This window comes from Anastrepha obliqua, chromosome 2 (genome assembly GCF_027943255.1).
Source record: "Anastrepha obliqua isolate idAnaObli1 chromosome 2, idAnaObli1_1.0, whole genome shotgun sequence".
NCBI classification, from domain to species: Eukaryota; Metazoa; Arthropoda; class Insecta; order Diptera; family Tephritidae; genus Anastrepha; species Anastrepha obliqua.
The window spans coordinates 74914040-74927110 of record NC_072893.1 but is presented as its reverse complement, the minus strand read 5'-3'; the positions used below and the strand labels follow the sequence as shown (position 1 = coordinate 74927110).

Here is a 13071-nt window from a genome sequence, read left to right as displayed (position 1 = left end):
TAATCAGAAATGTCCTACAATGCAAATTTCAAAAAAAAAAAAAAATTTATTTCTTGTGATTCGAACCAAGAATTTTGGATCGGAAGCTCACATTGCTAGCCGCTCGGCAATCGCGCCATACTGTCGGTGTTGGCCTAAAAGTTATTTAGTTCGTCGCTACGTTTATATGTAATTCGTTTCACTTTTTCCCAAATCACTCCCAACGATTCTAAAGAAGTTTTCACTTCAAAAATTAATGTACGAAATATTTATACCGATTCACTTAAACTGACTTTCAGTATCTAAACCAAAAATAGAAAAGCCAAAAAACTGTTTTCAATAAATAATCAGAAATGTCTTACAATGCAAATTTCAAAAAAAAAAATTCCATTTTCGTCTACATGTATTCATATAAAAATTTATGGCTCTTCCCACCAAAGCTAAATGTATTAGTATATTTTTTCTTGTATTTATTCAAGGCTGAAATCCCGGCGGTACTGCAATACCGGGTCAACCCGTGGCAGAGGCGGAGCAAGCTCATAAAACACTCCGCGCATTTCCAAAAATTAGTTTAACATTTGTTGTCCTCCGATGGAGGATCTATCAGATGTTAAGCTGATAACCACACTACCTAGTCAATACATTTTAAATAATAAACCTAATAAAACTTTTGAGAATTACACGCTCACAAAAATTATTTATATCAACATATAATATAACGCTTCGTAACTAAATAACTTTTAGGCCAGCGACGACAGCATGGCGCGGTAGCCGAGCGACTAGCAATGTGAGCTTCCGATCCAAAATCCTTGGTTCAAATCACAAGAAAAAATAAAAGTTATTTTTATTTATTTCGTCGCTACTTTTATATCAACATATAATATAACGCTTCGTAGCCAAGTTGGTCGCTTTTTTCGTTTCACTTTTCCTCAAATCACTCCCAACGATTCTAAAGAAGTTTTCACTTCAAAAAGAGCAACTATTTATTTCTAATTTTTAATATTTGAAGGTATTTACGTGATATGGAGTAAACCAATTTTTTGGTGTATTCTGGACTTATTTAGTTCCATTCTTCAAGTAGCGCCTTTTTACTATCATATTATGATACTATTTTTGCAAAATATTGTGAAATATATAACACTTTACCAGAACAAAATCGATATTTCGAGCCTTGTATAATTAAGCACAGATGGGAAAGATTAAATTGCGGACATAAAAACTCGCATGCCATATAAATATAGTTAGTTTTTCTCTATTACTCAGTCACATGCGAATATTTTGATGAGTTTTTCAGTTGAACTGTAGGACCCTCCATTTCAAAGAAAGCATAAAGACGCACGCTATAAATAGGAGGAAGAGCTCGGCAATATACCCAAAAAAGATGTCAGCGCCAATTATTATTACTATAATTTTTTTCTTTTAATAGTCACGTGAAATATTTTATTAAAAAAGACAGATTCACTTACATTTGCTTTACATTCTCAGTTGGAGATAGAAATAGATTTTTGTTAGAATTTACATAACTTGGCCTATATTAATACAAAAAAAAAATAAATCCATCGTTTGGGAATAGAAGATATGCTAAAAATAATTCTATTAATGTTTTATCGTCCTTTCCTTAGCTTATATAATATATGACACCTTCTTAATTGCTTTTATTCACGGAGATGAATAATTTTGTTTTGTAGTGTGAAAACAATAGCGTCTCGGCATTTTTGTCTTGCTAGCGACACCGCGACACATTGATACAGAGCTGACCTGCAGCACTGACCAATTGCCAATTAACTAACAGTCCATGCGGAAACAGATAGATATTTTAAATACTTTTTTTTTTGTAAACAAAATGCAGCCAGGAATCGAAGTCGCAGTATTCAAAAAAAAAAAATTCACAAAAACTAAAAATTTATACAATTTTTGAACAAAAAAAACTAAAAGAGTGTTACGCCAAAGTTTGCTCTTTTCACTGCCGAAACCGAACCAAACATGTGTAGCCGACGTCGAAGTTTGGTCGCTATATAGCAAATTTCTGAAGACTTCCATGTATATACGCTTACACTTTTTGTTTTGGTGTTTGGCTGAGCCCCTCCTTCTCCTATTTGTGGTGTCCCATTCATGTGTTTTTCATGGAGGGACCTCAAGTTTTATGCGTCTACGCCAGGTCGTTTTTTATAAGCTTTTTCATTGCAGAAATACACTCGGAGGCTTGCCATTGCCTGCCAAGGGGCGACCGCTATTACAAAACAGGTTTTCTCTTTTTCGGTGTTTCGTGCCGGGTTTTCGAGAACGTGCACTTCTGAATCGTAGGCACGCACTAACCCATTTTGCTACGACAACCGCCTATACGGTGTAGAAAAAATTCTATATTGTGTACTTAACATTTTGGAGAAATGACAGAACGCAGAAATAACTTGTAAAACATTTACCATTGATATTGCTCATCAGTCTATCGCATTATGCCATGCCCTGATATTATTGCACAAAACTCAATGTTTTTAAAATAAAACAAGCATATGGAAAATACGACAATTTATAATAAAGTTCTTCATACCTCGCCCATTGTAGACACTGGGCTAGACTAAACAAACTATTTTTGATATCCACGAATGCAAAATTTATAGGCAGGCATTAAGCGACATTCATCGCTTGTCTTTTACCACCTTTCTAAACTCCCGACCCTGAATGTTGTCTTCGGAGTCCAACCACCACCCAGCGCAGACGAAAAGCTTCAGCTGTCTCGTGAAGTTCGCGTTATCTAGGCACAATTACGTTCGACTCCGACATACCCAACATATGTCCGGCATTTGAAGGTACCCCGCACGATACTAACCACCTATTTGCATGCCCCTTTAAACTCACTAACAAAACACGCTTCTCCACCCAACCCGTGGAAGCAGCATGTTTCTTGGGGCTACCGTTAGATGTGATAGAGGATGACAGCCGGTGACAACAACAACAAGAGATAACAGGCAACAGGTATAACAATAATACATTGAAATTTTCAGACAGAAGTTATTTTATTTATTTGCTAAAAAATTAATTATAAGAATTGCCGGCTCTAGACCCAATTACATTTGAAAAGTAGATTCATATTTTATAAAAACTCTGTGGCTCAAAGATGAAAAGAAAACCGAAACCAAACCAAAACAACGCCAAGACTTACTATACATACATATGTACCTCTATGTAAAAGAGCTCTGAAAAATCCAAACCCAGCAAACGAAAAAAATACTAAACATGCAAATGCACTCCATAAAATTTTTTATTATAAAAAAGTGTGGTGATGGAAAATAAGAAAACAAAGTCAATGTACATAAATGTTAATACCGCATAAAAGAACGAAAAACGTGAAGGAAAAACAAACAAAAATGTCAGTCGAGAAACGTAAGAACACGCAACATAGGGCGTATAAGGCACCACACAACATTAAAGTATCCCTACAAATCTACATATTTACAGACATGCGTATGTCCATAAAAAACCTTCTAGTTTCACTTGCCGGCCTATGTAAACTAACACGTGAATGAAACAGTACTTCGTGCATTTATGTGATTTTTAAATAGTAGATATTAACATCTGGTGTAATCAGGGAATCGACTCATGCACGAGTGACCACAAAAAGTGAAGAGTCGAGAGTCGAGAGGCGCAAAGGCGCTGAGTAGCAGCTGGTAGTACTAGTATTAAAAGGCAACCGAACAGGCGATGAAGAAAGAACATTATAAATACAAATAAACATGCAAGAATAATAATCACGAGTAAGTGGCACAAGCAAAAATAATAACAACATCCATGTGCAGCCAGTAGCAGCAAAATTACCGAGCAACTGTAGAAATTATTTATAGAGCGGCATTATCATAGCACCAAAACGCGGCTAAGAATGGAAGTACTAGACGTCAGCTTTTGAAAAGCAGCAGCAGGAAAAGAAACACATAAACCAGAATCAAAGAATGCACACATATACATATTTACATACATACCTAAATACATGTGTTAGGGAGATGATGTTCTAAGAAAAGCGCCATGAAGAATGCGTATTTTCGAGAGTTACGGCGGCAGCTCAGCTTCACCCCATATGAGTGCTGCTTCCAGCTATTTATGCTACAACTCAGCTTCCTGATGCATGATGCCACAATTTCAAAATATTGTATAATATATTACAGCATCTGTTTGTTTATCATATTTTTATGCTTAATGAATTTTTAGGGTATTATACGAGCTGTCACTGAGTGTGCTGAGATTTACATATCGAGTTGGTTCTTTTTTGTTTGCTTGTTCTGTTACAAAAAATAATATAACACATTTGTGCATAAAGGTGTCATCAGACGTGGCAAGAAAAAAGTGCTGAAGCAAGTGGATCGAAATCGTGAAAAGTCACGCCAAGTATGCATGCATTGCCAATTAACTTTCTGAGACAAATTTTTAGCAGCGATTGCAACTTTTTTCCTTTGTTTTTCCCATCTATCTAAGTCTTAAAAAAGATGCGAAAAGGAAAAATATAATTTTTTAATAAACGCAAGATTACTAATTATACAGGGCAAAAACATTTAATTTCTCGAAAACTCTATAGCAGTTTTTACAAATGGTGCAAAATTAGCCACACTAATGGCGTTGTACGTCAATCATATTTGACACTTGTGAACTATAAATACACAGCTGTAGCACACAAAGAGGCAAGCAGGGGAACGCGTAAAGATGAAATAAACGAAAAGAAAATGAATGATTGATCCTTAATGTTGTTGCATAAATGGAGGCACCTACAGTTTTAAATCGACTTCGAATGACAAATGATTTTTATAAGGAGCTTTTTCATGGCAAAATTAACTCGGAGATTTGCCATTGCCTGCCGAGGGGCGACCGCTACTAGAAAACACTTTTTCTATGATTTTGGTGTTTCAACCACGGAGATTCGAAGCTACAGATTCGCGAATGGTAGTCACGTACCAACCCATTCGACCACAGCGGCCGGTAAATTCTTTTTACGAACAAGAAAATGAAACTCCGGTTTTTTTGGTTTTCAGTTTGCCCATGCCTCCAAACGCCTTGGAAATTACCATTGAATTTCCATGGGGAGAAATTAAACTTTTCCGTAAATTTCGTTTAAGCTGTTTACAGATCCTTATTAGTTATCTCCTCTTTTAATTTCTATTCCTAAATGTCAAAGACAATCATTTAAACTATTTTGATGGGAACCATAGAAACAACGCAAAGTTAAAAAAATGGCAAAAATTAAAAAAAATGTATTTAGGTTTGAGAAAGAAAGTTGTAGGTTTTATAAGGAAGTTTTCCGTGATCGAAATACACCCGAATGTCTGCCATTTCCGAAGGGCAGGTTTAGAAAGACAAATAAATAATTGGGTAACAAAGTACGGCTATAAGGCGAATGACACATTATTTTTTACCTTTTAAGTATGCAAAAACTCTTTTGTATCAGCCAATACGAGTGCGTTACTTTACCTATGCATCACTACTCCCGACGGAAATTCGTCTATAAAGGAAAACAATGAGAACTAGCGAAATGTTTGAACAATCGTCAAAAATGGAACAGTTCAGACTCGCCCTTATGCATCTTTTAATTCCACCAGCAACACATAATCACTTTTTGCCCCATGCATATTCAGCTTCTAAGTCTACGCGCCAGCATTTTTAATGCACTTTTTTAGTATTTCATAAAATAAATAACATTTTTAGAGTTTGATTATAAAAAAAACGATTAAGCTGATTTTAAGTTTAAATTAAAGATCAAGGGTAAAGGCATAAGCAAGATTTGAAAATAATATTTATAAATATTTCTAAATACTTAAGATAAATATTTTCAAAATTTATAAATATTTTAAACAGTTTTGAATGATTTCAGATATGATTTTTGCCACAATACCTCCGATTTCATACATGTAAAATAAGACCTGTAAATTTTGAGAATTAAAATTACAGAATTGCGTTAAAATTTTTTAGTAAATTACATATCGTATTATTTTCCATAACTTATCGGAAAAATGCTACAATTTTGTTTTTGAACAACTTACAACTTTACAAAATAAAAAAATGATTTTGAGTGAAGGAAATATTTTTTTGTGGGAAGGAAATATTTTTTTGACTATAACGCGCTCAATTGTGTGCCTGTTCGTATACTGCAGCTGTTTAGTTCACAAATTCCAAATATTTGTTTGGGGAAAAAGAAATCCAGTTTTTTGCGCAAATAGTTTAAAACTGTTTCATGGTCGATGTTTAGGTCCTGGCCGATGCTACGACTACTATCGCTAAACTTCGATTACTTCTGGGATTTTATCGACAATTTCGACCACGGGCCTGGCTGTGCGAGGCGTGTCTTTAACATCAAAAATGCCTGACCGGAATCGATGAAACCCAAATTGCACGTAATTAGCTGTTACAGTATGGGCACAATAAACAGCATTCATAATTTCAGCGGCCTGGCTTGCATTTTCGTCTTTTTCAAAGAAAAACTGTGAAATGTACCGAATCGTTTTTTTTTTTTGTACTTACATTGTTAACACCATGTAACTCTTGACAACGAGCATGGACTTTAAATTGTTTGATCGAAACCTCAAACACTACTGCCATCTACCGAAAAATTAATGGATTTCTTCTTCTCCCAAACTAATGTGATTGGCATACGACGCCATTTAGAGACACTCCAAAGATTACATTGTTACACTGTGTTTTTCATATTTTACCGTAAACTTTTATTGGCACTCCACATTCAGTTCCAATTCGCCAACAATGTCACCCGCTAGTGATGGTATGCTTTGCAAGCACTTTCCAAAAAAAATGAGTAGCGTGCACTAAGCAATGCCAAAAAGTTGAAAGCAACTTTTTCAAACTTCTTTGCAAGTGCATGCAAGTCTCTGCCACACAAATAAATGCTGAATGGTTGAAAAGAATTTTCCCAAAATACTCACTCGATGAAAATTGCAGAATTTGCCAGGTCTGACCTTATCCTAATGTGGTAAATTTTAAAGCCTTATGTGACACTTAAATTTTATGTGTAAAATGCTCGTGAAATATGAACACATGTGTGAGTATGTTTTACCGCATGTGTTCATGGTTATCTAATGCTCACAGGAAGCATGCCGGAAGCCAGCAAGCATAAAAAACAGTAAACTTATCCCTCGCTAATTACTCAAATATAATATGAAAATTCAAGGCTAATTTTATTTCAAGTCAAACACACACAGACTACTTTCTTCAAGCAGCTATGAAACTCAAGTTAAACTCCCACATACATTTTCTAGTATTTAGCACACCAGAATAAAATGAATACTCAAAATTTTCACGGAAATACCATATACCTCGTAAATGTCTTTCTTATGAAATTTTCATCACACAGAGATGCCATCAATTAGCTGAAGATTATTAAATTTATTATTATTAATTTAACATTATCAATTTGTCATACATGCCTCAATTTTCTTTAGTTAATTTTGTATAAAAGCAATCAATCAATTAGTGTCATTGTTATTCAAACCCGCAAAACCTCTGGAATCGGAAGTAATCAATTGCCAGTTTCCTCCAATTGTTGTTAATATGGTTACAAGTGAATGTATAAGTATATGCGTATACATACACACATCCATACACATAGACCGTATTCCCTACCTGCTTTCAATCAAATCAATCATTACTGCAACTTGCATATTCAATGATTTCGTTTAAGTATCCACACTCGCATATTAGAAGCTTACCAACTATTTGACTGCAATGCAGGATAAGTTAATACTTAACATTTTAGGTTCACTGGCATTTACGATATTTTAAAAGGAATTATGGTAATTTGCATGCAACGAAATATGTACGAAGAAGCGAACAGGTTGTTTAAGCCATGGCGCATATGTTTATACGTACATATGTATATAGGTGTTTGTACAAACCTACACATAGATGCATGTATGTGGAAAGCCGTTGCATGTTTGTACGCGTATGAAGTTTTTAATGCAGCCATAAAGCTATGCAACGAAAAGAAGACAAACGCCAACTACGAAAGCTTTGCCGGCAGAATGCAGAAGTTGGCGAAACAAACACAGAAAATGTAATTTGTCACGAAGAGCACGTCGCGTATATCCGAATATTAAGGTATTGTCAGACGTGCCAAGGAAAGTGTTTTGTGAAAGCCTGCCAAATATAAGATTTAGAGTTCGTAAAGTAAAGTTTCCAAAAAGCGATTTTCATGTTTTCAAAACTGCTTTTTGGGGGTTTAATCATCTTCTAAAGAGCTTAGAAAGTCGCCTTGGTCAGTAAAACTTTACTGCTGTATGATATTTCACGTGAAGTACAATAAGTTTTAGTGAATCTTGCGCGAGTACTGCATGCGCGCACTTTTTCGATTGGAGTCTCACAAGTATAGTAAATAAACAAGATAGAAGTCCACTTAGTAGAAATCAACACGCTTACCAGAGTGGAAAATCAAGTGAATCAGCCTTACACGATCTTGTTAGCAAGATTGAAGCCGGGTTGGGAGCTGACGAATACACAATGGGCGTGTTCGTGGACACTGACGGGGCTTTTGATACTGCCACTTTCGGCTCGATATGTTCTCCTGCCGAACGGCATGGAGTTAATGAAACCATTGTAAAATGGATATATTCCATGCTCTCTGAGAGGCTGTTAACCGCAGTGACGAACTAATCACCGTCAGGGCTAAGCAAGGATGTCCCCAAGGAGGTGTTTTTTCTCCGCTGCTGTGGTGCTTCGTCTTAGACCCTCTACTAACGGAGATGCAGGAACTCGGTTTTCATGTCCAAGCATATGCGGACGATGTCTGTGCGCTAACATCGGATAAATCCTTAAGGAGGCTTTGCACGAAAGTGCAGAGGATTCTTGACAAAATCGATGACTGGTCTTTCCGTTAATCCGAACAAAACAACCATAGTCTTGTTTATGAGGAAACGGAAATTGGATGGACTTAGTCTTCCAATACTGAAAGGTGTGCCACTTGGTCTTTCCGACGAACTTAAATATCTAGAAGTTATCTTGGATAAGAAGCTGACTTTGGAGACACTCGTTTCACTGAAGGTGAATCGCGCATTGAGGATTTCTCAGCAATGCCATAGAGCCTTTGCTAAAACCTGGGGTCTGAAATCTGCTGTGGTCGTATGGATAGACACAGCACTTATCAGACCAATCATCACTTACGCTTCTGTGGTCTGATGGCGACGGAGCATGGTTAAGTCTACAATCCGGGAACTATACAGGCTACAAAGAAGTGTATGTTTATGTACCATGGGTACTGGTGATACCTTAAATGCTATGCTTGATTTTCTTCCCCTGGATGGGTCCAAGAATGAAATAGGGTCTGGAGCCGGATGGTACTTAAACGATAGTAATAAATATCACTATGCTATGGGGGAATGGCAATTGTTTTCCATCCTGAAAGTAGCCGAATGGATAATCCACAGAAGATGGAGCGGGAAACAGATTGGAGTTTTCAGTGACAGTCAGGCTGCACTGAAGGCCCTGGAGAACGCGGAGCAAATCTCGAATTTGTCGCCAGCTCATAGAAAATTTGTTTAAAATATATTTCGAAATTTAAAGCTTGGCCCTACGCTCCATCCGGAGTTAAAGGATACCATATTATATTTAAATCTAAATTTATCCCGAATAGACAAGAACGAAAACAACCTAGTAAAATCATTTTGAAATATACTTTATAAAATCACAATACTTATAAATATGTAATATTTAGTTCCTGAAGATTAATTTTATGAATAATGCGGTTGTTTCCTTAAACTTGAAGCCATTTCAAAAATTACGAAAACTTCGAACCTTCCGCTACCTCAAAATTTGTATGAAAGGTGCATTTCTCGAGCTTCAAAGGCTTGTCAGGAAAATTGATCGCGAAAACGGGCTCGAAAGTGGTCTCTTGTAAGTTTCAGTGTTGCAGTTACACTCTTAAAATCACAGAAAACTATTTAGAACATGCTAAAACAAAAAAAAAATATTAAAACGAACTTTTCTTGCCGTGTCTGAATGCACCTTAAAGAAAGTCATACTCAAATTACAAGTGCATGTACTTACGAATACTGCACATGGATTGCCATTTAATATATAATTTACATGGCATGCATACAAAAGCAGCAAACTTAGCCCACATTCTTAAGCGAATAAAGAGCTTGCGCGGAAAAGAGACTAGTTGCTCGTTGATTGTTTGACTAGTGTATTGTAGACTAGTTACATGCTTCACCTACACTCAATTTTACTAAAGTTGGCGGTTATGTACTCAGCGTATTCACCAATATTTATGGCTAGTTTAGAATATGTGATTTTGAACTAGTTTTTTATGAACCAGTGTATGACTAGTTGCTTAGAAAAAGCGTATATATCATGCAAAATTAATTAAATTTGTGTAACTCAATTTAAAATTTAGAAGACTTTTTATTTAATGTGCATATTATACTACTGCTACAATTTGGCGTCGAACATCTGCCGCTTAAGGCTTGCAATATTAAAATTCAAACACTTTGAAGTATTGCTTTAGCTATTACTATCGCATATGCTCAGCTGCGCCAAGTCTTGAACTCATCACAAATATCCTTTCAAACAGAAATGAATCTATTTAAATCAAATGTCACCTCAGTACTACTATGCGAGGCCTGGCTGGTACCCAACCATCAAAAAAACATCTGAAATTGAAAGTTTTGTAAAATGACGTCTTCCGCATATTCTCAAGGTATGGTGGCTAAACGTCATCAGCAATGATGAGTTTATAAAAAGAGAAACTTGCAGCCAATGGCCAGCTATACAAAATAACGAAAGCGGAGGTGGATAGGGCACACACCTCGAAAAGATGCAGCGGAAGTCTGTCGACAAGCTCTTGATTGATTGGAAACCCCAAGAAAAGCCCCCCGAGGGCTAAAGGGCGGAGATCGTCGATTAATGCGGGAAATCGTGGAACGGACTAAAATTGCTACCCAGAAACGGTACCAGGTGGTAATGCTTTATTGAAGATTTATGCTCCAATGGAAAACAAAGGAAATGATGTTGATGACATTGCGTTGAAAAATGTTTTATTGAATATATTTTCTACAATCTAAATTTTTTACAACTCGGTAACTTATAACATATATCTGTGTACTTTTAACAAACGCACTTAAGTCGACTTAGCTCTTTTTTCTGTAAGGCTTTAAATCTACTGCTTTTGCTGAAATATTCAATCCATGAATTCCTCATAGCCATTAGTTAACATCTAAATAAAATTCATTTAAAATACTAAATTTGTCTATGATAGATAAGAACTAATTGGTCTTAAAGCAAATCCTGTTAAATTCACATAGGTACTATAAGTTCTTTTGCCTAAAGCCATATTTATTTTTTATTTTTGTTCTGATCCTAAGAAATTTTGAGCTCTTGACAATGATACCATAGTGTATACCTATTTATCCTTACCAAAATTGCGCGAACTTACACTTATGAGCAGTAGGGGGGATCTATGGAACTTATGCCCAACAGAAGACCCATCAACACATCGTCGACAATTCTTCAAATTTGCGTAAAACATTTTAACCTCTTAATTGATTTTTTTTCGACCTTTCATTCTAGTTGTGTTAAGAGCGGTTCAAAAATGTCCCGGCAAATATAAGTACGTGCTAGAGCTTTAAAATCTACTAAATAAAATAAAACGATAAATTCTACTGTAGAAGTCTGAGAGCGGAAATTTTATTTGGAATATATGTTCAATAAACTAGTTGCACTTTCGGCCAAAATTTTAAATCTTTAAACCCCTGTTGAAATAATATCCAACCCTCTCGACTACTACTGTTTTTGGCAAAGTTGGTCAGGGAGGCCTAGTCCTTCATAATTATTAGCGTTTGTTCGTGTTTGCTAACCACTATTGGACAGTATAATTAATTTTTTATAATAAAGTGTTTCCTGAACAATTATGAGCTTAACTTTTCTTTCAGATATTTTAATAAAATAATAATAATGCTAATAAACAGGCGCATGCATCCGTCAAACTTATTTAGACTTCGCTTTTCATCCAATAATTAAAGTTTCATTTAAAGTAATACCTAATTGGTACTGATCAAGAGTATTACTATCTTACGGTTATCTATATCACGATAAGATCATGCTGGAACATTTACAGTGTCGTTGCTTAGCATTTTGCAGACAACGATTTTTTTGTGGTGGGTGAGGAGGATTTAAAATGCCTTCACACTTACAGCGACCGTCGTCAACTAAGTCGAATGGTGTAGCCACTAAAACAATCCCTCCTCCTCTTCTGGGGAGACTCCTTTCCCGGAACTACCTTGCATTACTTTGGGAAGGCCCAGAACAGTGTCCATTAAATGGACCAATACTATTCACCCATGTCTGGGTACACCATATTTGTAGCCAGCTTCATGCTATAGCCTCGTTTTCTAATGTCTCAATGCCGTCATACCAGTGGTATGTGTGGCATGCTATCAGGTTTCTCTCCCATGGGCGTATGAATGTTATACGCTATCGAGGTTTCTTTTGGATCTGCAGCAAAGAAGATGTGATGTTGTGGTAATATTATACCGTCATGAGCACGTGACTCGACCGTCTGTTATTTGTCGTCAGTTCGTAGACAGTCCACTTTCTATAGAGGGCCGATTTGTTTTTCCCCTGCGTTTTGCGCTGCCACTTCGCGCGTTGCAGGCGCAGCATAATCCTCTTTGCAAATTATTGTATAGCCAAGTTTGTCGATTACATATCTGTATGAGGTTTTAGGATGCCCATTTCTGTACGAATTGTGCGAATAATCGATACAATAATAAAAAACTTAACGTTCCAATCAGAACCTCCTTTAAAATTGCTGTCTAGTGAAACCAAAAGAAGCAGTTAAAAGTTGAGAGCCAGTACGTTCTAATCAAGTTTGGTGTCAACTCTACACTTGGATTACATCTTACCTATGCATTATGCATGGCTACTCTCTTCCAGCAGCAGCTATTTATGGTATGTAACCAACGATTTATGTAACTCGAATTCAATGCATCAATTTCTGTATTACCATTCACTTTGCCTTAACCTTTGGTTTCTACCTTTTGATGTCGGTCGTCTACTTCACTCTTGTCAACCACCTGTTGTTTATGCTTGACGCCACTCTGGCTCAAGGCTGCA

At 36.3% G+C, this 13071-nt stretch overlaps 1 pseudogene; it reads right to left on the bottom strand.

The window, feature by feature from the left end:
• Positions 1 to 449: 449 nt before the first annotated feature.
• Positions 450 to 633, bottom strand: LOC129239906 (U2 spliceosomal RNA; annotated as a pseudogene).
• Between the last annotated feature and the right edge of the window lie 12438 nt (positions 634 to 13071).